Below are 25,199 nucleotides of genomic sequence, written 5' to 3' on the forward strand. Positions count from 1 at the left end.
AAAAGACATACAGATGACCAACACATATATGAAAAGATGTTCAGCATCACTAATCAGGTATATGCAAATCAAAACCACAACGAGATTTAACCTCATGCTTTGCAGAATGGCTTTTATTAAAAAGATACATAAGAGTTTTGGCAAGGATGTGAAGAAAGAGAGACCTTTGTACACTGTTGGTGGGAATGTAAATTTATGCAACCACTATGGAAAACAGTACAGAGGTTTCTCAAAGTTAAAAACAGAACTACCATATGATCTAGCAATTCTACTTCTGGGTATTTATCCAAAGAAAACAAAAACGCTAACTCAAAGATATATGCAGCCACATGTTCACTGCAGCATTACTTACAAGAGCCAAGACATAGAAACCATTGTGGATGAAGAATATGTGACATATATAATATATATATATATATATATAGTTAAATATCATATCTGAGCTTCCCTGGTGGCTCAGAGGTTAAAGCGTCTGCCTCCAATGCTGCAGACCTGGGTTCGATCCTTGGGTCAGAAAGATCCCCTGGAGAAGGAAATGGTAACCCACTCCAGTATTCTTGCCTGGAGAATCCCATGGACAGAGAAGCCCCATAGGCTCCAGGCCATGAGGTCGCAAAGAGTCGGACATGATCATATACATAATATTATTCAGCAATAAAAGAAGAAAATCTTGTCATTTGTGACAACATGGATGGATCTCGAGGGCATTATGCCAAGTGAAATAAGTAAAAGATAAATACTGTATAGTATCTCATAACTGGAATCTAAAAACAATCCAAAAAAGCAAAGTCATGGATATAGAAGACTGACTCTTGGTTGCCAGGGACAGGGGGAATAGGCGCTGGTGGCTGGGCACAATGGGTGAAGGTTTCTAATTGATTACTTTCGTGTTACAAAATGTCTAAGCCATTGGGAATGTAAACAACACCATGATGACTATAGTTAATACTACTATATTGTATATTGGAAAGTTGCTAAGAGAAGAAATCTTAAAAATTCTCATCACAAGAAAAAAAATGTAACTTTAACTATGTGTGGCAACTAATATTAACTAGACATGAAATGTGGTATCATTTCAAAACAAATAGAAATAAAGATCCATTATATTTCCTGCTGAACCTAATATAATTCTGTATGTCAATCATACTTCAATTTAAAAAATGAAAACTGATTTTTAAAATTTTATTTGCAAAAATCTTTCAAAATAAATGTATTTAATATTTAATTATGGACCATGGGTCTCACATGTGCTTTTAAAATGAGTATACATATATTGTCAGGCATACTGCAAAATTTTTTACAGTGGGGTGCACAATCAACCAAGTCTGGAGAAACTCCAAAGACCTGAAGAAGGAAGACGGGGCTCTCCAAGCCACATCTAATGCTAAGGCAAAGGCCTGTCTCAAGCCTGGGCACCTGCCCCCATCACTGCTCACCTTCCGGCTCTAAGCCACTGAGCCATGATTCTCTTAACTGTCGAATGAGAAAGACAATTAACACCATTTCCCAAGTTCCTAATTTTAAGTCACAGCATCAAAAATAGACCTGTATCCACTGTCTCGCAGCAAGTATTAACACTTCTGACGTTGCGAAGCATGTACACGATGACGGCCGGCTTGGCAATGAGCTGTTCCCTCAGCAGCTTCAGGCAGCAGCCCTTCCACACGCAGGGTTCAGCCCAAGTGCAGGCAGGAAAGTGGAAGGGAGCCGCTCAGAGGCAAAGGCGGGGAACCCGAGGAACAGCAATGCAACCCAGAGGGAGACTGCACAGAGTCTGGGTCAAGATCGCGGGATGCTGTTCCTCACCTGCTCTGCTCTCTGGCTCTCCAAATCAACTCCCTGGACCTCGTCTTCCTCACCCTCTTCAACCGCAGGACCGGGTCTGTTCTCTGGGCCCCATCTCCTGGGTCTCCTGGTTCTTTATTTCCACCACTTCTAGCAGCTGCCTGACCATCTCCAGCCTGGGCGCTGCTGGTGATGGAGCTGTTCCTGTCATCCAAGGCGGGCTCTCTCTGCTGCAGCATGAAAGACTCACCAGGGACTGCGTCCTGGGTCCTAATATTCAAGTCCAGGGTCTGGTCCAGTCTCACCCAGCTTTGCAGCTTGGCCAGCGGCCTCGCCTTCTAGCTACAAGTTCATCAGATTTCCCGGCATCTTCTCCTGATGTCCCAGCCTTCACTGCAGCCCCTCTGATTCTCCCAGGGGCAGGCAGTTGGATGGTCTCCCATATCACCTGAAAGGAGGCTTCTCTTCCTTTGGTTCATCCATCTCCCCAACATCTCGAGTAGCCGTGTGGCTCACACTTCCTGTTCCTCAGCATGGTTCCATCCTGCTCCCGCGGGAACCTCTGCTCCAAATCCTTAATCCTCTGCTTCTGGTCTGTCCTGACATCTTGGCTGGTCTGGAATTCCTAAATTTTCTGAATAGCTTCCTGTCATATATATATATAGGGCTTCCCTGGTGGCTCAGACCTTAAAGCATCTGCCTGCATGAGGGAGACCCAGGTTCCATCCCTGGGTCAGGAAGATTCCCTGGAGAAGGAAATGGCAACCCACTCCAGTACTCTTGCCTGGGAAATCCCATGGATGGAGGAGCCTCTTAGGCTACAGTCCCTGGGATCGCAAAGAGTCAGACATGACTGAGTGACTTCAGTTTCAGTATATATATATACATACATATATATATATATACACTTGCTGCAACTCCAGCTGGTCCTTCAGCTTCTGCTTCTCAGACTACAGGAGCTTCATCTGTACGTCCCGGTTCATCACACTCCACAGCAACTCTGAGATCCTCCCCTTTAAAACACTGATGGTCTCACATACTTCTGCCAGGCAGTCCTCTGGCAGCTTCCTGGTGCCTGCATCCAGGCCCTGCTTACTCAATCTGTTGCGCCCCAGTTGCTCTTTCATCTCCGGGTCCAACTTGGCCTCCTGCTCCTGAAGCTGTTGAATATGTTTCCAGAGCTCCCAGTTGTGGTAAGGCTCGAGATGCTGTCCCCAGGCACTGGTGCTGGATGTTTGCTCCAGCTCCATTCTAGCCCTCTAGCCCTCGGATCCACTGGCATCTTTTCCCAGTCCCTCTGGGATATGAGGCAAGTCTGAACAGATCTGCTCTGTGTGTTCCTCCAGCCACAGACACTGCTCATACTGCATCTACAGAGAACCTTGGGCAGAGGTGGAAATAGCCAGTTCAAATCCTCTCTCCACTCCTGAGAAATAAAGTTTTTCAAGTCCTCAGGGTGGATTCCCTGGTGGCTCAGCTGCTTCCCTGGTGGCTCAGCTGCTTCCCTGGTGGCTTGGCTGGTTAAGAATCTGCCTGCAATTCAGGAAACCTGGGTTCAATTGCTGGGTTGGGAGGGCCCCCTGGAAAAATGAATGGCTACCCACTCCAGTATTTTGGCCTGGAGAATTCCATGGACTGTATAGTCCATGGGGTCGCAAAGAGCTGGACAAGACTGAACGACTTTCACTTCACTTTCAGGGTGGATAGGAAGGTGGTATTTTCTCTCAGGTCTCCTATGCCCAGCTCATTCTCCACCCCCCCCCTTCCCTGTCTTCCTTCCATCTTCTCCTTTTCTTCTCTCTTCTGTGCTTTTTCTTCTTTCTCCTGTACAAAAGGTAACATCATCTTTTCCTTTTTGGTTCTTAACTTTCATCAGTCCCAGGAAAAGGGCTTCTAGGGTCCTGCCTATTTTCCATTTCTTAAACTGGGTACTAGCTACATTTGTGAAAACTCATGAAAGAAGAGAATTAAAATTTGTAATATTTCTCTATAAAATTTCAATCAAATGTTTTATATTTTTTCTCTATTGAACATCCAAGCTTGATCTGTTTTGAGTTTAGTTCTAATACTCATCACACTCTGAAGGCCTTTTTGAGTTTCCTCTTTCAGTTCCATGACTAAAATCTCAAACATTATCTTCCTATGTGGTGTTGGAAAAGACTCTTGAGAGTCCCTTGGACTGCAAGGAGATCCAACCTGTCCATTCTAAAGGAAATCAGCCCTGGGTGTTCTTTGGAAGGTATGATGCTAAAGCTGAAACTCCAGTGCTTTGGCCACCTCATGCGAAGAGTTGACTCATTGGAAAAGACTCTGATGCTGGGAGGGATTGGGGGCAGGAGGAGAAGGGGATGACAGAGGATGAGACGGCTGGATGGCATTACTGATTTGATGGATGTGAGTTTGAGTGAACTCTGGGAGATGGTGATGGACAGGGAGGCCTGGCGTGCTGTGATTCATGGGGTCGCAAAGAGTCAAACACTACTGAGTGACTGAACTGAACTGAACTGCCAGGATTGATTTTGTTGTTCCTATTGCTGTTGTTGGTCCTTTGTTTAAAAGTGCTTACTGTTTAACACATGAAAAAAAAAATAATTATATTGAAAATATAAAATAAAAGTCTCAAAAACTGCAGCTTGTTCAACTTGACTGCATATGAGAACATGTGAAAATCTAAAGGTGCCTTAAAAATCTAGACATTGTGCTAAGTTGCTTCAGTCATGTCCGACTCTTTTGCAACCCTATAGACTGTAGCCCTCCAGACTCCTCTGCCCATGGAATTTTCCAGGCAATAATACTGGAGGTACAGTGCCATTTCCTACTTCAGGGGATCTTCCGACCCAGGGATGGAACCTCTTATGTCTCCTGCATTGACAGGTAGGTTCTTTACCTCTAGCACTACCTGGGAAGCAGACATTAGAAAAATATTATCAAAAGGGATATTATTGTGTAAATATAGTAACAAAACTTTTGCTATGTAGGTAATGCAGGCAGTTCTAGTTATCTATGAGCACATAGCAAGTACTTAAAAGAAGTTTTCCTTTTCATTCTACTGTTCATCTCCATCCCTACCTTTCTCTCTCTTTTGCTTTTCTTCCCTTTCCTTCTTTTTTCTTTCCTTCCTTCTTTTGCTTTATTTCTTTTTCCCCTTCCACCATCCCTCCCTCCCTCCCCCTGCTTCCTTTCTTTCTTTCTTGGCACTAGAATCAGATTCAGGCTAGATATTTTTGGCAAGAATGCATCATAGGTGGATTGTTATTTCCATCAGTAGGTACAAATTAGCTAGTTGTCTTTGCTTTCATGATGCCCATGGCCATTGATTATCATTGCCTAAATTTAGGATTTCGTTAGGAGCTTGAAAATGGTAATTTTCTATGATTTTTTTTTATTAGCTGCAGTATTTACATAGACAGAAACATGTGCTCAATAATTTGTTGGTTATCTATTATCTTTGTCAAGATAAATATATGTATCTTGATAAACTCAACTAGATATATTATGTTTCAATACCCTGTAGTGGTTATTCTTGTCAATATTCACATTTTTCCACCTTTGGCCTTGTGGGAACTTTTTCAAAGGAGCTTATGATGTAGCTCCAGTTATCTTTGACAGCATCTTTACTTTCATGTATGGCAACATATTTTGTACATTTCCTAGACTCACCATATGTCTCTCAGGAATATAAATGTTATCATAGATAATGATTCTGGAAATATCACATTTAGAATAATGATAAAATAGTATTCTTTAAAATATACCCATATTAGACCTTTGCTAGTGCAGTTATTCTAATTTGAACTCATTAACAATCTTATATAGCAGTTATTTTCCAGCCTATGATCCAAGTTAGAATCATACATTGCACTTAGGTGTTATATCTAAAGAATATTGCATTTTAAAGACATACACCAAGAGTTCAAAGCAATATTTCAAATTCAAAAATAGGGCCTCATGGGGATTTTGGATTCTGTTTTTCTTTTAACCTAGTATCTTAAATCTTACATCTGAAGAGTTTATCTCCTACATGGAAAATTTAGTTCCCAAGGGTAATAAAAGAATTACTCATTCGCATGTACTTTTTTCATTAGATGGCAAATGATATTAATTTTTTTATTTTTGTCATATGTTATCATTATTTTGCTTTTTATTTTAAGACAGACTGAATCAACAGAAAGGTTTCAAAAATTGTCATCTTTATAAATTTATACTTCTAAACGTTTTTCTAACATCTGTGTTCTTTCCATCTCCTTTATTTCAAATGTTATTGCTGTAATTTTACATCACTTGCTTCTAGTTGAATGATAAAACAGGATGATGTTAAAGTTGCTAAGGCAGCACTTGACCCCTAATCCCTTGCACAGCCTCAGAACAGAAATATTGTGTTCATCTGGTGAATCTGTTGGTAACATTTTGCCCTCTTGTGAAATAAGTTTATGCTTCTTAAGCCTGACGTGTATACATATTCACCTAGGAATCCTGTTAAAATTCAGATTCTGATTTAGTAGGTCTGAGGTGGGGCCTGAGTCTTCTGCATCTCCAACAAGTTCCTAGGAGATGTTGATGATTCTTGTTCCTTGGTCACAGTGAGCAGCAAGAGTTTAAGGCTTTTGGGGGCAAATTCACGATTTTCTGCACTAAAATTTTTTTTCAGATTATTAATGTGTTACATTTCTTCTCTGTGTCATTTATAATTTGTAGTTTTCTGGATGTCTGAGAAGATACCAGAAGACGTAACAGTACCAAAATTGAGGTGGGGCTGTTTTTCCCCAGGTATCATTTTCTCCATTTTATTCATTCTCTTAGGTCCTCTGAAAAGTAGTTGTCTGCAGCCCTAGAGCTGAATTGGTCCACTCTCTGTACAAGGTTTTCAGCACTCTCCATCACTGCCCAAGGAGCCTTCAGTCACTTCAGTCACTTAATCATGTCCAACCCTTTGCAACCCCATGAACCGCAGCACACCAGGCCTCCCTGTCCATCACCAGCTCCCAGAATTTACAAAAACACATGTCCATTGAGTGGGTGATGCCATCCAACAATGTCATTCTCTGTCATCCCCTTTTTCTCCCACCCTCAATCTTACCCAACATCAGGGTCTTTTCAAATGAGTCAGCTCTTCGTATCAGGTGACCAAAGTATTGAAGTTTCACCTTCAGCATCAGTACTTCCAGTGAATACTCAGGACTCTTGTAGGTCTTCATAGAACCCTTCAACTTCAGCTTCTTCAGCATCACTGATTAGGGCATAGACTTGGATTACTGTGATATTGAATGGTTTGCCTTGGAAACGAAAAGAGATCATTCTGTCCTTTTTGAGATTTCATCCAAGTACTGCAATTTGGACTCTTGTTGACCATGATGGCTACTCCATTTCTTCTAAGGGATTCCTGCCCGCAATAGTAGATATAATGGTCACCATTAAATTCACCCATTCCAGTCCATTTTAGTTCGCTGATTCCTAGAATGTCGACATTCACTCTTGCCATATCCTGTTTGACCACTTCCAATTTGCCTTGATTCATGGACCTAACAGTCCAGGTTCCTAGGCAATACTGCTATTTACAGCATTGGACCTTGCTTCTATCAACAGTCACATCCACAACTGGGTATTGTTTTTGTTTTGGCTCCATCCCTTCATTCTTTCTGGAGTTATTTCTCCACTGATTTCCAGAAGCATATTGGGCACCTACCGACTGGGGAGTTCCTCTATCAGTATCCTATCATTTTGCCATTTCATACTGTTCATGGGGGTCTCAAGGCAAGAATACTGAAGTGGTTTGCCATTCAATCTCCAGTGGAACACATTCTGTCAGACCTCTCCTCCAAAGACAAGGCCAAAGAATGCTCAAACTACCGCACAAATGCACTCATCTCATACGCTAGTAAAGTAATGGTCAAAATTCTCCAAGCCAGGCTTCAGCAACAGGTGAACCGAGAAATTCCAGATGTTCAAGCTGGTTTTAGAAAAGGCAGAGGAACCAGAGTTCAAATTTTCAACATCAGCTGAATCATGGAAAAAGCAAGAGCGTTCCAGAAAAACATCTATTTCTGCTTTATTGACTATGCCAAAGCCTTGACTGTATGGATCACAATAAACTGTGGAAAATCTAAAAGACATGGGAATACCACACTACCTGACCTGCCTCTGAGAAACCTATATGCAGGTCAGGAAGCAACGGTTAGAACTAGACATGGAACAACAGACTGATTCCAAATAGGAAAAGAAGTATGTCGAGGCTGTATATTGTCACCCTACTTATTTAACTTCGATGCAGAGTACATCATGAGAAACCCTGAAGCACAAGCTGGAATCAAGATTGCCGGGAGAAATATCAGTAACCTCAGATATGCAAAGGACACCACTCTTATGGCAGAAAGTGAAGAGGAACTAAAAAGCCTCTTGATGAAAGTGAAAGAGGAGAATGAAAATGTCGGCTTAAAGCTCAACATTCAGAAAACGAAGATCATGGCATCTGGTCCGATCACTTCATGGGAAATAGAAGGGGAAACAGTGGAAACAGTGTCAGACTTTGTTTTTTGGGGCTCCAAAATCACTGCAGATGGTGATTGCAGCCATGAAATTAAAATTGCTTACTCCTTGGAAGGAAAGTTATGACCAACATAGATAGCATATTCAAAAGCAGAGTCACTAATTTGCCAACAAAGGTCTGTCTAGTAAGTCTATCAGTAGTTATACATGGATGTGAGAGTTGGACTGTGAAGAAAGCTAGCAACGAAGAATTGATGCTTTTGAACAGTGGTGTTGGAGAAGACACTTGAGAGTCCCTTGGACTGCAAGGAGATCCAACCAGTCCATTCTAAAGGAGATCAGTCCTGGGTGTTCTTTGGAAGGAATGATGCTAAAGCTGAACCTTCAGTATTTTGGCCACCTCATATGAAGAGCTGACTCATTGGAAAAGACCCTGATGCTGGGAGGGATTGGGGACAGGAGGAGAATGGGATGACAGAGGATGAGATGGTTGGATGGCATCACCAATTCGATGAACAGGAGTTTGAGTGAACTCCGGGAGTTGGTGATGGACAGGGAGGCCTGGCGTGCTGTGATTCATGAGGTCACAGAGTCGGACATAACTGAGCATCTGAACTTACTGAACTAACTGGTCTCCTTTAGGACAGACTGGTGGATCTCCTTGCAGTCCTAGGGACTCTCAAGAGTCTTCTCCAACACCATAGTTCAAAAGCATCAATTCTTCAGTGCTCAGCCTTCTTCACAGTCCAACTTTCATATCCATACATGACCACAGGAGAAACCATAGCCTTGACTAGATGGACCTAGTTGGCAAAGTAATGTCTCTGCTTTTGAATATGCTATCTAGGTTGGTCATAACTTTTCTCCCAAGGAGTAAGCTTTTAATTTCATGGCTGCAATCACTATCTGCAGGGATTTTGGAGCCCCCAAAAATAAAGTCTGGCACTGTTTCCACTGTTTTCCCATCTATTTCCCATGAAGTGATGGGACCGGATGCATGATCTTCGTTAGAAAATGAATGTTGAGATTTAAGCCAACTTTTTCACTCTCCTCTTTCACTTTCATCAAGAGGCTTTTGAGTTCCTCTTCACTTTCTGCCATAAGGGTGGTGTCATCTGCATATTTGAGGTTATTGATGGTATTTCATAATTGAGAGTTATAGTGTTTTCTCAATTAGCAGGCTGACAGTCACCACTATTTGCAATAAGGATGGTATTGTTGTGTTGTTGTTTAGGCACTAAGTTGTGTCTGACTCTTGTGACCCTATGAACTGCAGCCTTCCAGGCTCCTCTCTCCATTGGTTCCCAGGCAATAATACTAGAATGAGTTTCTGTTACCTTTTGCAAGGGGATCTTCCCAACCCAGGGATTGAATCTACACCTCCTGCATTGCAGACCAGGGAAGCCCAAGGATGGCATTATTGGGTTGCATTCCAGGGGGAGTCTTTGAGTTCACCTTTTTCCCATTCCCCCTATGTTGGTAGTGGTGTTGGTAAGTCGGTATGGTTAACACCTATGATTGTTGTGATCTGCTACATATATATTCAATGCCTTGAACTGAAACACTGTAATAGTTGGTATTGTACCTAGTTCTCTTCAATAATATCAAACTAATTAGTTTCTCCACCTTCTAGACCACCAAGCTGCTTCCTGATTTAACTTTATCAAAGACTTCTGCATAAAAATAGCTCTCACAGTGTCATTTATTTGATTATACATTAAGTACTTTTTGACAGTAGATACTACTAGAAAATGTCATGAATTTGAGGTTGCTGAACTATTGTTTCTTCTGCATTTCACCTCTCCCTCTCATGCCAGGCTTGATTTTCCAGAATTGAGGAATACTCTGTGGTGAGTTACAGCTGGGTCTCTCCCTTCTTGCTCAGTCACCAAGATGATGTCTAAACCATCCAGTGAGTGATCAGTTGTATCTGACTCTCTGGGACCCTTGTAGCCCCACCAGGTTCCTCTTTCCTGGGCAAGAATACTAGAATAGGTTGCCATTTCCTACTACAGGGAATCTTCCTGACCCAGGAATTAAACCTGATCTTTTGAGTCTCCTGCATTGGCAGATAGATTCTTTACCTACTGTGTCACCTGGGATGCCTGGATGATATCTATGACCCACTGCTTTACCATAGCAGCTTCTCTTTATGGTGATGTTGGCAAAGCCAGTCATGGCGAACTACTAAGGGTTTTCTTGGACTTACTCTTCACTACCAGGACTAATCAGAATCAACCTTAGTTTTCTTATCTGCAGAAACAGAATAAGCATACCCACTTCATAGGGGAAGTAAATAAAACACTTGCAAAGCTCATAACATAAAACAAATATGCAAAATATTTGCTAAAAAAAGGATGGTTTGTGAAAATGTTTATTGTAAAGTTTCATGAATTCAGACAGACAAGTCTGCCTCCTTTGAATAGTTACTTAATACCAGAGGTCATTTTCCTCATCAAAAAACCAATTTCTGGTTTTCAAATTAACGCTGGTATAAGCAGAATCTTTTAGTGATCAGGTTCCCTAGACATGTGGATATAACTTAATAAAAAACAAAGATGATTATGACTTGCATCTCTTGGGAGGTTTTATTTCTCTCTAAGAGCTAGAATTAAAAGACGAAAACAGTCATAATGCCTTTTTAAAGTTCAGCAAGTCCATTTCGAATGGAAACATTAGATATATGTATATATACATATATATATATATATATATAATTGTTAAAGAAATGTATTTATCCAGTGCAGTATTTCATAATCTTGTCCCAAAATCCAGTTGTCTCTCATGTCATGAAGATTTACAAGTCAGGAGAGATGACTGGGGAGCATCATTAGTTGAGACACATAGAGTAAGCCAGTTTTATTCCACGTTTGGAAGTGTTTGTCCTTGAAGATGGCCTTATTTCTTATTTTTAGCTCTGGGCACCTTGTAAAATTTAACACCTTCCATATGCACACAGAACATCTCTTCTAATAGAGGTGTGACAAAGGAGAGGAAGATGAATGCAGTTGCGAAGAGTCAGACATGACTGAGTAACTAACACTTTCACTTTCTTCTTTCAAGTAAAGAGAAGCTTATATGCAGGTAGTGAGAAATTTGTAGGAATTTTTGTAATTATTCTCTTTAATGCTCTCTGATGCCTTGGGATTTAAGATTATCTGTGGTGAATGAGGTGCCAGCAAATTCTAGAAACCTTTTTGGAAAATGTACATATTCTCTTTTAGATACACAGAGAGAGGTTACATAAATAATTTTTAACATTAAGCTTGATGATAATCACAGTAGCAATTATTGTAGGAATATCTAATGGGTGAAAATATCATCACTCACAATATTTAAACATTCCCTGTAGTAAGGCTGACTCTGTAGTAATACACTTTGGGAAAGTTCCAGTGTTTGTGATAAAGGTGAACTGAAATGTTTAAAATAAATCATCAATGTGTAGAACTGAAAAAAAAAATCATACCTAGGTAGTACTCAATGATAGAGGTGGTTTCAAAAATGATTAAAAGAGTGTTCTGTTAAAGGTGCCCATGGCCACATGATGTCTATGAGGGGAATGTTCATGTTGCTAAGCTCATGTTCCTCCCATCAGAGGAAATATGACTGAAAAAAGAAGCATCTAAAAGTGAACATAGAAAAATGCATTTTTCTTCTTTCAGAAGTATTTTTTGAGGTGCTCCTTTTTGATAATGAATGATGTTGCTTTCAGTAAAAGTGCCTCCTGCAGTTTTCCAAGCTTTGCTTCTCAGTTTTCTAAGTTGATATTAGTTGAACAAATGCACTGAATCCCATTCTTGCCCTGTTAAGTTCACAAAGGCTGCTAAAATTCCTTGGGCCAATTTTTGTATTCAGTACTTTAGATTACAGGGTGAGTTCTGCTTCCATTTGATAGCCCTTCAAAGTTCGATTAGCTGTGGTTGTATGTAATTCTGCCAACATTATTGTGCTATTGGTTTTCCTATAAGTGACATGGACTAACTTTTTTAATCTCTTTCTGCTTAATTACATTTGATCTCCTCTGAATCATAACAGAAATACTCATAGCTATCTAAGATATGGCAATATATTTAGTTTCATTGGCAGAACTGTGGGGGCGAAATTCAATTCAAAAGAATTTGGGGAAAAGAGAAACACTCACTCTCATATTTGCATTTCTGCATTAGCCTTTTAACTGATCACCATGATTCCAGCAACCTCCTCTTAATGATTTTTTCCATCAAAGTAATATTTGCAGTATGTGTATATGACCTCAGTAGTCTCCAGCTAAACAAACAAATTAACAAGCAAAATGTTTTAATTGTTCTCTATTGCCAATGAATGAAATCCATAGTATTCCAAATCCGTGTTCTGTTGTTTCTGCTTTTTTCCTTATCACTTACTTCTAAATTCCTCTCTTTGTCAGTATACAATTGTTATTCCCTGAACACATTATATACTTCATTTTTTTCCATGTAATTGTTCATCTGCCTCTACTTGCAGGATTTTTTTTCATGTGTTCCCAGTACACACACAAACACACACATACACACACACACACATGCATGCATGCATACACACACACACACACACACACACACACACAGAGTTACAGATTAGCAAACTGGCTCTGTCCCTGAACCAGTCAGGTAAATTAATCCTTGTCACATATATTTGTATTTATTGAACTATTTGATTACAGTTTGTACTGTATTCAGTACATGTTTTTATCCTCTCCTGCCCATTAGACTATGTACTTTTTGAGGGCAGAGACTGTGGATTAGTAATAACTGTGGAGTTCAAAAGCATAAGAATCATTTTATTTGAAGAACTAGGGGGAAAATGTGGCCAGTTTTTTCCTTTTTACTAAAAGTACAATCAGCTACATTATTTTTCTGCCTTTCCACAGCATTTGATACACTTTTGTGATCATAGTTACTGATATGAAAATGGTTGTCATTTCCTTGGGAAACTGCTTTGCAACTCAGTGTTCATTTTGCATTTCTGAAATATTTACTTTTAGAAATTATGATGCCCAAATATTATCCTTCTTTTAAAAATTATTTTTAAAAATTAGAGTCAATAATATGGAACTGTTTCTTTTCATTTTTCCCATATTTTGGCAAGATAAAACAGAGAATAAAATCAATTCACAAATAACTGAAAAAAATTAAATACTTAGAAAAATTATCACACGGATAGTGAGTAGGGTTGTCAGGTGTGTTAGAAATCATGGATTCCATTGCTCTGCAGTTTAATTTTACAGACATCACTAAGAATTCATTTGTGCATTTTGAATCTTTTAGAAACGACTTGATAAAATAACACACAAATGGAGAGAATGAATATCTGGACAAATTTCAAGTGGCTAACTAGAGAGTCAAGCCTTATATTCTCCAAATACTCATTATCCCTGAACTTGAAAATAAATCAATGGATCAAGATGATGCATGAATGAAAAAGAATAATACTGGGACTGCCACCACAGTTTCCTTTATAAAGAAGAAAAAGAAAGAAAAACTAAATAGCCATGTGTAGTAGCACTGACAACATTAGAATTTCCTTCTTTTGTCACTTCTAAGTAAATTTATTGTAGTTTGGTTTGGCTCCAGTCCTCCTTCCCTTATTTTTACTTTGAATTAGGTCCAGGCTTTTTAGCTCCAGGGAAGCTAGTTGTGGTATTGAAATTGCACTTTCCTTTAAACATTGCTAATTGCAACCACAATCTCTAGATAATGACCATGGAAATTAATGATGGAAAAGACCTGTTAGATCATCTCTTCCATCTGATTCTGACAATACAGGATTATTTTTTACTTTCTGTCCTGGAGTATTCAGCTTGGTTAATTTTAAGAGTCTGAAATAATAGGGCTTTCACCATTTCCCTTGGGAGAGAGTCTATAGCCTAATAAACATAGGACATCGATCTGAAGATCAGCCTAGCTTTTCTTTTTCACTTCATATCATGCCATTACTCCTACTTATACACCCTTGGTTCACCCTAAACAATTCTTTTCCCTTCTCCATTCAATAAAACAAGTTTCCTGGCTACCATCCTACAAAGAACTCCGTGGATTTTTTTTTTTTTTCCTCATTTATGGACGTTATGGTCTTGGCTAGTAGTGAAGCAAAATGCAGCTATACATTAATTCAGAAATCATTCTTGACCTGAAAGATGCAACTAAATACATTTAAAAAAAAAAACCTCAAGAATGTGACTGTTTGCATTATATCTGTATATTTTATTTATCAGCTTTGTTTATCAGTATGTTAAAAGTAGAACTCTGTCAAAATATTTCCCATATTTTTTAAATATATCGCTTCTATTTAATTTATGAGCTTCTTGCAGTCTTGATAGTGAAATGTTTTTGTATTGTCTTTTTCTCCTCCATCATAATTTTCACTTCTTGTAAGAGTGAACCTGCTATTTTAATTTATTCATTTAAAATATATTGCATTGGCTAAACACAGCATCTTATAGAAAAGAATCCAAACAAATATTTTGGCCAACCCAATATTGTAAGTATTCAATTTCTCATTGTGTTATTAAAATGAGGAGTGCATCTGACTTTGTATTATAAAGTGATGAAATAATCAGTAATGTATCATATCATTTAGGTATATTAATGAGGGGAAAATACTTGGTGTCTATTTATACATGATAGATAATAAAAATAAAGCATTATTATAAATGATTTATAACAGAAGAGAAATATGTTCCTGTTATTGCAGATTTATTAGCAGAGTTGATAAATGCCTGGGGTTTGAAAAATAGCATATTTTAAAATCTTCTAACAAATTATCTTTACATGTATTTTATATGACACTGATTCTAAATGGAAGAGTTATGAGTTAGTTATACACTACTCACATTATCATAGGCAATAAGATAATCATCATCATCATTTTTGCAGCATGAACTTATTTAAAATAATATAGAACATGAAAGTAAATTATTCACCCATGTTAAGTAAAATAAATGATCCTGCTCACCAAGATGAGGTAATAGACATGCTTTGTTATAATCAGACTGCTCATGGGAATTCAGCTTGGAGAGTTTCAGTGTATCCCAATGATAGATAAAATGTAATAATAAATTTTAAAAGATTCACATGTAATTTCCATTCTCAAGTTATGTATCCAAGGGGAAAATTCAAGGGTAATTATCTTAAGTTTCTAAATCTCCAGATAAACACTTTTTTGTATCTTTTTACTTTCAAATTCAGAGATGCCATACTAACTTTTCAACAGTGGATCCAATCACATAATTAACTTAGAGATAAGACAATCTTTGTTTCTTTTTAATGTCTGTCCATACTGTGTTTTCAAGTTCAACACAGAGTCTTCTGCTTCATATGTATTTTTATAAATTTCAATGACTCTAAAGTCATCTAAGTCACCTAAGTCACCTAAGTGGGTTTCAAATTATACATCTTTACTGGATTGCTAAATTGGATTTTAAAATAAGCTATTGTATAAGAAGTTTAGTGTTCACACTCTCCTAGCTTCAGTTTTTGCTGGGGCAGTCTTTGTTTTTCATGATTGGTTTTAACAGAATTTTAGTTTTGCTTTTTTTACTTTGAAAATAAATCTATTTATCTCACTTAATATATAATTTCAAGATATAAACTAAAACCTAGTATATATTTCAAAATCCATAATTTATTTCACGTGGTTAAAAGGTAAAATATACATCCACTCTTGTTGATACGAGGGAGAAATAAAAGCACCCTCTCTTTTATGCACTGTTTCTTTTTTATGGTGGAAGAACTCTAAAGTTTTATTTGATGTATTCAAGAATTCAGTGGACATTGAAAAATTTGTCTTTATATTATCCCTAGTAAGTTAGAATAGTAATTTTCATGCTCCCTTTAACATAAAATGAACTATATAGAAAATTATCTAGAAAACGAAGACAAGAAAAAGATGAGACGGTTAGCAATTAGATGATCAGAGAAGCAGAAGAAGGAGGAAACATGACTAGTAATATGTCCTTTCAGAATTAAAAAAGAACATTGGGACATTGCAAGAAATTCCACGTGGCTTGACAAAGTCACTGAGCCACTTAGTTTATGTAAATATATAATATATATTTTTAATATTTTATTTTAATAATATATTATTATATATTTTATTATATATTTATATATAATAAAATACATTTCAATATATTATATATTTATATATTTTATTATGTATATTATATATATTTTATTATATAATTTTAAATTATACATAGTCTCTACTCAAGTAAATAATTATTCAATGTAAAGATATAATCATTTTAATTGTTTATTCTCTCAAAAAGCTTCATTGAGTTGTTCTCTCTGGTCCAAATTAAATTTTTGTAAATTTGTAGATTTAAGCAGGTATTTCTAAGGATCTGATCCCTCTGGGGATGGAATGTTCCAGTCTTAGACCTATGGTGATAAATGAATGCCTAGGGTTTCTGGTGACCCATCCAACTTAAAATGTTTCCCAGAGTCACTTCTTGTATTGTTCCAATCTTATTTAAATCCAAGGCTCTTCTTTTCCTAATTTTAAGAAATTATGAAACATAATTTCCAGCTGAAGACAGAATTATGAAAATAATTGTGCAAAGTACACAAATTCTAAAATTATAAAATTTCCAGGAATATTGTTAATACTCTTGTAGTAAACAAAATTCTTCTCTCAAGGAGCAGTCTTTGGTGTTCAGAGGTCCTGGTAGTAAGTGAGCTTAAATAAACAAGCAGAGGATAGGACTAAAATATAGTTGAATGATTCTGGACGTGGCTAGGAAGTACTGTACCTTTCAGACCCAAAGGATATGAATCACAATTTTAGCATATTTTATATATATTTTATATCAACTATTGGTGCTTCCTGAAGAGATTAAGGATAACCATAGAATACAAGCTTAAACTCCTACAGTCCATTCAGGGGAAAAAAATTAACATGGTTTGTTGAAGACTCCTGAAGCTATTTATCTATCTCTATTGCTGCACAAATACTGACCTCTATTTTTAGGTACTGTAAGAAATAAGACAAGAAGCAAGGTCTTCAGAGACTCATTAGGACCATTAGAAAAATGCCTCTAGCAGCTCCTATCAAAACAGCAGGAATAAATAAACTTTGTTCCTGGGATGTGGATTCACCCTGTTTCTGCGACCCCATTTCCAGATGATGTATTATAGCTATTATTGTCACCTCCGTAGGACACTCTGTACACAAAGTGTGCGAGCCTCACCTTGCAGTTCAGGGTATTTCCTGATATATGAATCATTTGTCCTTGTCAGATTGTCCAAGGTGAAAGACTGAAGTTTAAATATGAACCACTTCCAGGCAACACAACTATAGGAAAAGAAAGTATTTTGTCTTAATTTCTCTTGCCACAAAGTTAAAAAAAATATACTCCAAGAGAAAGTGAAGTAAACTGCAAAATGCCTTTAAAATAAATATTACTTGTTTCATTTTTATTAAAAATTACTATTTAATAGAGAAATCTCATGAAATCAAAATGCTAAAATCTGCTGTATACAGGAAGTTGTGCGTAATAATAAAGAAAAATATCCTAGAGATTTACAAGAGAAAAAAAAAAGACATTCTGTGTCAATGGTAGGAAAAACTGGAGGAATGTCACATTTATTTCTTTATCCAATGTAATATTACCTGTGTAACTTGTGTAGGTTTATGAATATTTGTGAATGAATGGGTATTATCTGATATCTTTCTTTGAGGAATTCCAGCAATTCTATTAATAGCACAACTGAATTTTGTTTTTATTTGCCTTCTACCACTTATGTGTAAAACACAAACTATAATTGCATTTTAAAAATCGTTACTGAATTTTGTACATTTTTTGTAGATTTTGTAGATTTTCTTTTTTTTTTTTATTCTGTCTTCTAGTTCTGACTGAGGGAAACAGTAACTTTATCAGTTTCGGATTTTATGTCCCAGAGCAGTAATCTCAAAGTTATGTTTAGAGGTATTATTGCCAGATTTTTATTATTCTCATTAATCCTTTTTTGTCTTTTATAATTTATTGGAATAAATAATATTAATATGATTCATTTGTTTGTAAATAACTTGGTCTGTTATCAAAAAATAGAGGTGGTTTAAGTTGTTTTCCAGCAAGGAAACCTAAAGAATATTAAGTAATTCAATGAGGTGTGGAAGCAGGGGATTTAAGTACCAATATGCAGGTCAGGAAGCAACAGTTAGAAATGGACATGGAACAACAGACTGGTTCCAAATAGGAAAAGCAGTACGTCAAGGCTGTATATTGTCACCCTGCTTATTTAACTTCTATGCAGAGTACATCATGAGAAACGCTGGGCTGGGAGAAGCACAAGCTGGAATCAAGATTGCCGGGAGAAATATCAATAACCTCAGATATGCAGATGACACCACCCTTATGGCAGAAAGTGAAGAGGAACTAAAAAGCCTCTTGCTGAAAGTGAAAGAGGAGAGTGAAAAGGTTGTATCAAAGCTCAACATTCAGAAAACAAAGATCATGGCATCCGGTCCCATCACTTCATGGCAAATAGATGGGGAAACAGAGGAAACCAGTGTCAGATTTTATTTTTGGGGGCTCCAAAATCACTGCAGATGGTGACTGCAGCCATGAGATTAAAAGACGCTTACTCCTTGGAAGAAAAGTTATGACCAAACTAGATAGGAGATTCAAAAGAAGAGACATTACTTTGCCAACAAAGGTCTGTCTAGTCAAGGCTATGTTTTTTCCAGTGGTCATGCATGGATGTGAGAATTGGACTGTGAATAAAGCTGAGCACCGAAGAATTGATGCTTTTGAACTGTGGTATTGGAGAAGACTCTTGAGAGTCCCTAGGACTGCAAGGAGATGCAACCAGTCCATTCTGAAGGAGATAAGTTATGGGTGTTCATTAGAAGAACTGATGCTAAAGCTGAAACTCCAATACTTTGGCCACCTCATGTGAAGAGTTGACTCATTGGAAAAGACTCTGATGCTGGGAAGGATTGAGAGCAGGAGGAAAAGGGGCAACTGAAAAAGAATCTGATGATGGGAGGGATTGGGGGCAGGAGGAAAAGGGGCAACCGAAAAAGAATCTGATGATGGGAGGGGTTGGGGGCAGGACGAAAAGGGGCGATGGAGGATGAGATGGCTGGATGTCATCACCGACTCAATGAACATGAGTTTGAGTGAACTCCGGGAGTTGGTAATGGACAGGGAGGCCTGGCATGCTGCAATTCACGGGGTCACAAAGAGTCGGACACGACTGAGTGACTGAACTGAACTGATGCCTAGAAATGCTGGAAGTGCAAACAATGAGACAATCAAGAGATTAACAAAGTCAGGAAGCAGCAACTATTCTGAGAGATGAAAGGACAAAGAGAGGAGACATAGTGACCTGAGCTCAGAATCAGTGGGAAGCACAAAAAATCAGCAGAAGGAGTGGAGACCAAGAATGAGAAAGAGCCAATGCTCAATGCAGAGACAAAGAGGCAGAACTGACATGCATTTTCCCCCAATCTTGCCAGTGCCTTTCAATAGCAGAAAGGCAGGACCATTGACTAGGAAGGTATGAAAACCTAGTTGGCCTGAGTCAGCACCCAATGAGGCAGGAAAAAGGAAGAGAAGTTTATTTGATAGCAGACAAAAATATGTCTAGCACAATAGCGATCTCTGGGGCTATTTATTAAATATTTGGCAGATTTTTTGTTATTAAAGTATAGTTGATTTACAATATAACAGTAGTTTCAAGTGTTCAGTTCAGTTCAGTTGCTCAGTAGTGTCCTACTCTTTGCTACCGCATGGACTGGAGCATGCCAGCCTTCCCTGTCTATCACCAACTTCCGGAGCTTGCTCAAACTCATGAACAAAGAATTGGTGACACCAGCCAAACTTTGCATCCTCTGTTGTCCCCTTCTTCTCCTGCCTTAATCTTTCCCAGAATCAGGGTCTTTTTCAATGAGTCAGTTCTTCATGTCAGGTGGCCAAAGTATTGTAACTTCAGCTTCAGCATCAGTCTTTCCAATGAATATTTAAGACTGATTTCCTTTAGCATGGACTGGTTGAATCTCTTTTCAGTACAGTTCAGTTCAGTTGCTCAGTCGGGTCTGACTCTCTGCGACCCCATGAACTGCAGCACGCCAGGCCTCCCTGTCCATCATCATCTCCTGGAGTTCACTCAGACTCATGTCCATCGAGTCCATGATGCTACCCAGCCATCTCATCCTTGGTTGTCCCCTTCTCCTGCCCCCAATCCCTTCCAGCATCAGGATCTTTGCCAGTGAGTCAACTCTTCACATGAGGTGGCCAAAGTACTGGAGTTTCAGCTTTAGCATCATTCCTTCCAAAGAAATCCCAGGGCTGATCTCCTTCAGAATGGACTGGTTGGATCTCCTTGCAGTCCAAGGGACTCTCAAGAGGCTTCTTCAACACCACAGTTTAAAACCATCAATTCTTCGGTGCTCAGCCTTCTTCACAGTCCAACTCTCACATTCATATATGACCACAGGAGAAACCATAGCCTTGACTAGATGGACCTTAGTTGGCAAAGTAATGTCTCTGTTTTTGAATATACTATCTAGGTTGGTCATAACTTTTCTTCCAAGGAGTAAATGTCTTTTCATTTCATGGCTGCAGTCACCATCTGCAGTGATTCTGGAAACCAAAAAAATAAAGTCTGACACTGTTTCCACTGTTTCCTCATCTATTTGCCATGAAGTGATGGGACCGGGTGTCATGATCTTTGTTTTCTGAATGTTGAGCTTTAAGTCAACTTTTTCGCTCTCCTCTTTCACTTTCATCAAGAGGCTTTTTAGCTCCTCTTCACTTTCTGCCATAAGGGTGGTGTCATCTGCATATCTGAGGTTATTGATATTTCTCTCGGCAATCTTGAGTCCAGCTTGTGTTTCTTCCGGTCCAGCGTTTCTCATGATGTACTCTGCATAGAAGTTAAATAAGCAGGCTGACAATATACAGCCTTGACGTACTCCTTTTCCTATTTGGAACCAGTCTGTTGTTCAATGTTCAGTTCTAACTGTTGCTTCCTGTCCTGCACACAGATTTCTCAAGAGGCAGGTTAGGTGGTCTGGTATTCCCATCTCTTTCAGAATTTTCCACAATTTTTTGTGATCCACACAGTCAAAGGCTTTGGCATAGTTAATAAAGCAGAAATAGATTTTTTTCTGGAACTCTCTTCCTTTTTCCATGATCCAGCAGATGTTGGCAATTTGATATCTGGTTCCTCTGCCTTTTCTAAAACCAGCTTGAACATCAGGGAATTCACAGTTCAAGTATTGCTGAAGCCTGGCTCGGAGAATTCTGAGCATTACTTACTAGCCTGTGAGATGAGTGCAATTGTGCAGTAGTTTGAGCATTCTTTGGCATTGCCTTTCTTTGGGATTGGAATGAAACTGACCTTTTCCAGTCCTATGGCCACTGTTGAGTTTTGCAGATTTGCTGGCATATTGAGTGCAGCACTTTCACAGCATCATCTTTCAGGATTTGAAAGAGCTCAACTGGAATACCATCACCTCCACTAGCTTTGTTCGTAGTGGTGTTTTCTAAGGCCCACTTGACTTCACATTCCAAGATGTCTGGCTCTAGATTAGCAATCACATCATCATGATTATCTGGGTCATGAAGATCCTCTTCAGTACAGGTACTCTCAAATGTCTTCTCCAGCACCACAGTTCAAAAGCATCAATTCTTTGGTGCTCAGCCTTCTCTGTATGGCCCAATTCTCACATCCATACATGACTGCTGGGAAAATCAAAGCTTTGACCATGCAGACTTTCTGGCAAAATAACATCTCTGCTTTTTAAGATCCTGTCTAGATTTTTCATAGCTTTTCTTCCAAGAAGTAAGCCTCTTTTAATTTAATGGCTGTAGTCACCATCCACAGTGATTTTAAGTATAGACTTGAAAAAAAGTCAGAATGGCTTAATTCAAATCAAATCCCACAAAGTTTATATATCAACACAATTTTGAAAGAAATTGATTCCTTTTCCTCAAAATGTTTTCAACCCATCACATAGTTTACTTTCAGTGTAACTTTCTATCACCAGTACTAAAAGAAAAAACAGCAACTGAGCTAAATAAATGGAATTAAAAATTATAGAAAAACTGAGTGCATGTATAGAATAGGAAAAAATATACTAAAAGGGAATATATTGGTGTATATAATATCATATTTTCATAGATATTCCATTATATATAGACCAGTTATTAAAGATAGTAATAATTTTCATGTTCTTATTCTTTAAACAAAAGTTGCTATAACGTGCAATACTTAATGTTACACATACAAATTTCTTCTCAGAATTGTAACACATATTTTGCATCTCATATCTCTTAGTCAGTGAGGGTTATGTTATTTGTTTTTTACTTTCCCAGACTTCCAGGACCTCAGTGCTCTATCTGAGATTTGTTTGTAGTAAATAAGTTTAGCTCATCTGTAGATAGGATCCCAGCATTCTCCTGTACATGATGTATCATTTTAATCCTTTTTTGTATGTGTGTATCTATATTTTATAGTAAGTATGTAAATCCTTTTTACATGACAAAACAGAAAGAAAAAAACATGTTTATAAAAGGCATATAGCAATGTCTCTGAGATGATCAATATGGGCATTTCCTAGGAAGCACTCATGTAATATTAATTAGCCCTTTAATAACTTTCTCACCTATCATTTCATATTGTGTGCTTCATCCATTGTTGTAACTATTTGTACACCTCAGTACAATAACAGTGGTATTATCCTTCTCTCTTGATGTAAAATCAGGAAAAAATAAGTTTTTACTAACTTTTAAATATATATACATTAAAATCATAAAGATCAGAATACACTGATGCTCAGGTTAACAACAGTAACAACAATAATAACACTTTTATGGTTACTCTCTTAATAGAAATTGCAGTGCTCTTCTGTTCACACTAAAGACTAGAGTAGCACAAATCAAGAAAAGGAGACCTTTTAGAATCAAACGTCAAAACTACTGACATGTTTTAATTTGCTGCCGTTATTGTCAAATCAGATTTGAATTCTTGTCTACGAGGGTCTTCTCCAAGGTATATGACCTCAACCTAATCTGGAACCTACCCTCCTTTTTCAGATACATTTAAACTAAAATTTCTGAAATAGTTCTATAAGTTGACAGAGGTTACTATTTGCATTGAATTTGGCTTTAAGAGTAAATATGACTATCTGGATGAAGAACATGACATAATGTGTACTAATCAAGCTTGCTTTGGTTCCAATAGCACAACAGGAGGCTATTGGAAATGCCCCCACCCCATCCCTGTGCAGAATAATTAAGCTGAGATTGGTTTGAATTCTTTTATAATTATCCCTCTCACCATGTAGTTGGGCTTGAGAAGTTAATTACAACCATTTTCATGCCTATAATGCAGAAATGATCTCTCTGTTTCTTACAGATTTGACAAGTCTTTAGGAGGATATTAGATGATGGTTCCTAGCTATATATATCCCTCCCCTTGACAGTAGCTGAATGTCGATGAAACATTTTTTAATGTTATAGAAAGTGTTTCAATAATTTCTACAGAAGCACAGAGGAGAACAGGTGAAGACTATAGTGTTTCACAATAAACATGCTTAACATAAGCCTAGAAGTCTATGCAAATAATCTTAAGTGTTACTATTGAAGGTATAGCAATTTGCTATTTTGAAATAGCTATAAATGGTATACTTCAATATGCAGAAAAAAGTTTATTGACTTTCTTCTCCCTGCAAAGTTGCCTTAAAATTTGCTGTAAGAAAAATTCTAGTTTCAAGAATGAACACAAATTTCTTACAATTCTCTGAAATGTCTACTGTAAAAATATAGATGAAAATTATTGAACAGCACACATAATTATAAAGCTGAATTGTTCTCAGGATAGAAAAAAAAAATGGGTGCATTTTTCCTTAAAAGAACCACCACATTCATGTGCTAGCCTGACATGTGTAAACAATAGTTTCGGATTTTGGCAATGATTTTTATTTTATTTTATTTTTTTTTATTTTGTATACCATATTTATATAAAAAGTTGTACAATTTGTATAGATTGGAAGTAAAACTGAGCAAATTAAAATATAGCTCATCAATTTATATAGTTTTAAGTGACTGTGTTATTGCAGTAAAATTATCAGTTTGAAGGCTCTCTTCCAAGTCTCTAGAACTTTCATTTCCATTATAACATTAACATGCCCATGAATAAGGATTTATAACTTAATTAGTGTTTTCTCAGGGTCCTTATTTTGTTCACTGTCTGTCTTCTGAATTGAGGAAAGTCTACTTAATTTATAGCTTTGTAACTATATCAGAATTCTTAAGTATAAATGCTAGCATGCTGTTTCTGGGAATAACTCATCACCAAGAAGTGTCCAGGAAAGAAAATGTCACCATTTCAGCTCTTGACCAGAGATTGTACAGTAACTTTGAAGTGTGCATAATATCCATTTAATTTTATCATAAATGAATATAAAGAAGGGAATAATCACCATTCAAGAGACAATGTTCAACTATGTTGAGTAGTGTATTTACACTACATGTAAATCCCATTTTATCCAAAAAAAATATAACTGCATTTTGTTCAAAATCAATTCAGTAACTACTTTTCTTAATAACTGAATGATATTTTAAAGTTATAAAGACCTACCACATGAACCACATTTCTAACAAAATTGTGGTGATCAGCTGTCTGAAATGCTTGGAAAATGAACTGACTATGTGCATGTGTATGCACTCAGTCAAGTCAGACTCTTTGCAACTCCAAGAACTATAGCCCTCCAGGCTCCTCTGTCCATAAAATTTCCAGGCAAGAATACTGGGGTGGGTTGCCGTTTTCTACTCCAGGGAATCTTCCTAACCCAGGGATCAAACCCATGTCTCATGCATTGGCAGACAGATTCTTTACCACTGTGCCACCCGGGAAGCCTCAACTGGTTTGAGAGACCTGGGATGCTGAATCTAAAAAGGC

The sequence above is a fragment of the Ovis canadensis genome, chromosome 6 (assembly GCF_042477335.2).
Source record: "Ovis canadensis isolate MfBH-ARS-UI-01 breed Bighorn chromosome 6, ARS-UI_OviCan_v2, whole genome shotgun sequence".
Classification (NCBI taxonomy): domain Eukaryota; kingdom Metazoa; phylum Chordata; class Mammalia; order Artiodactyla; family Bovidae; genus Ovis; species Ovis canadensis.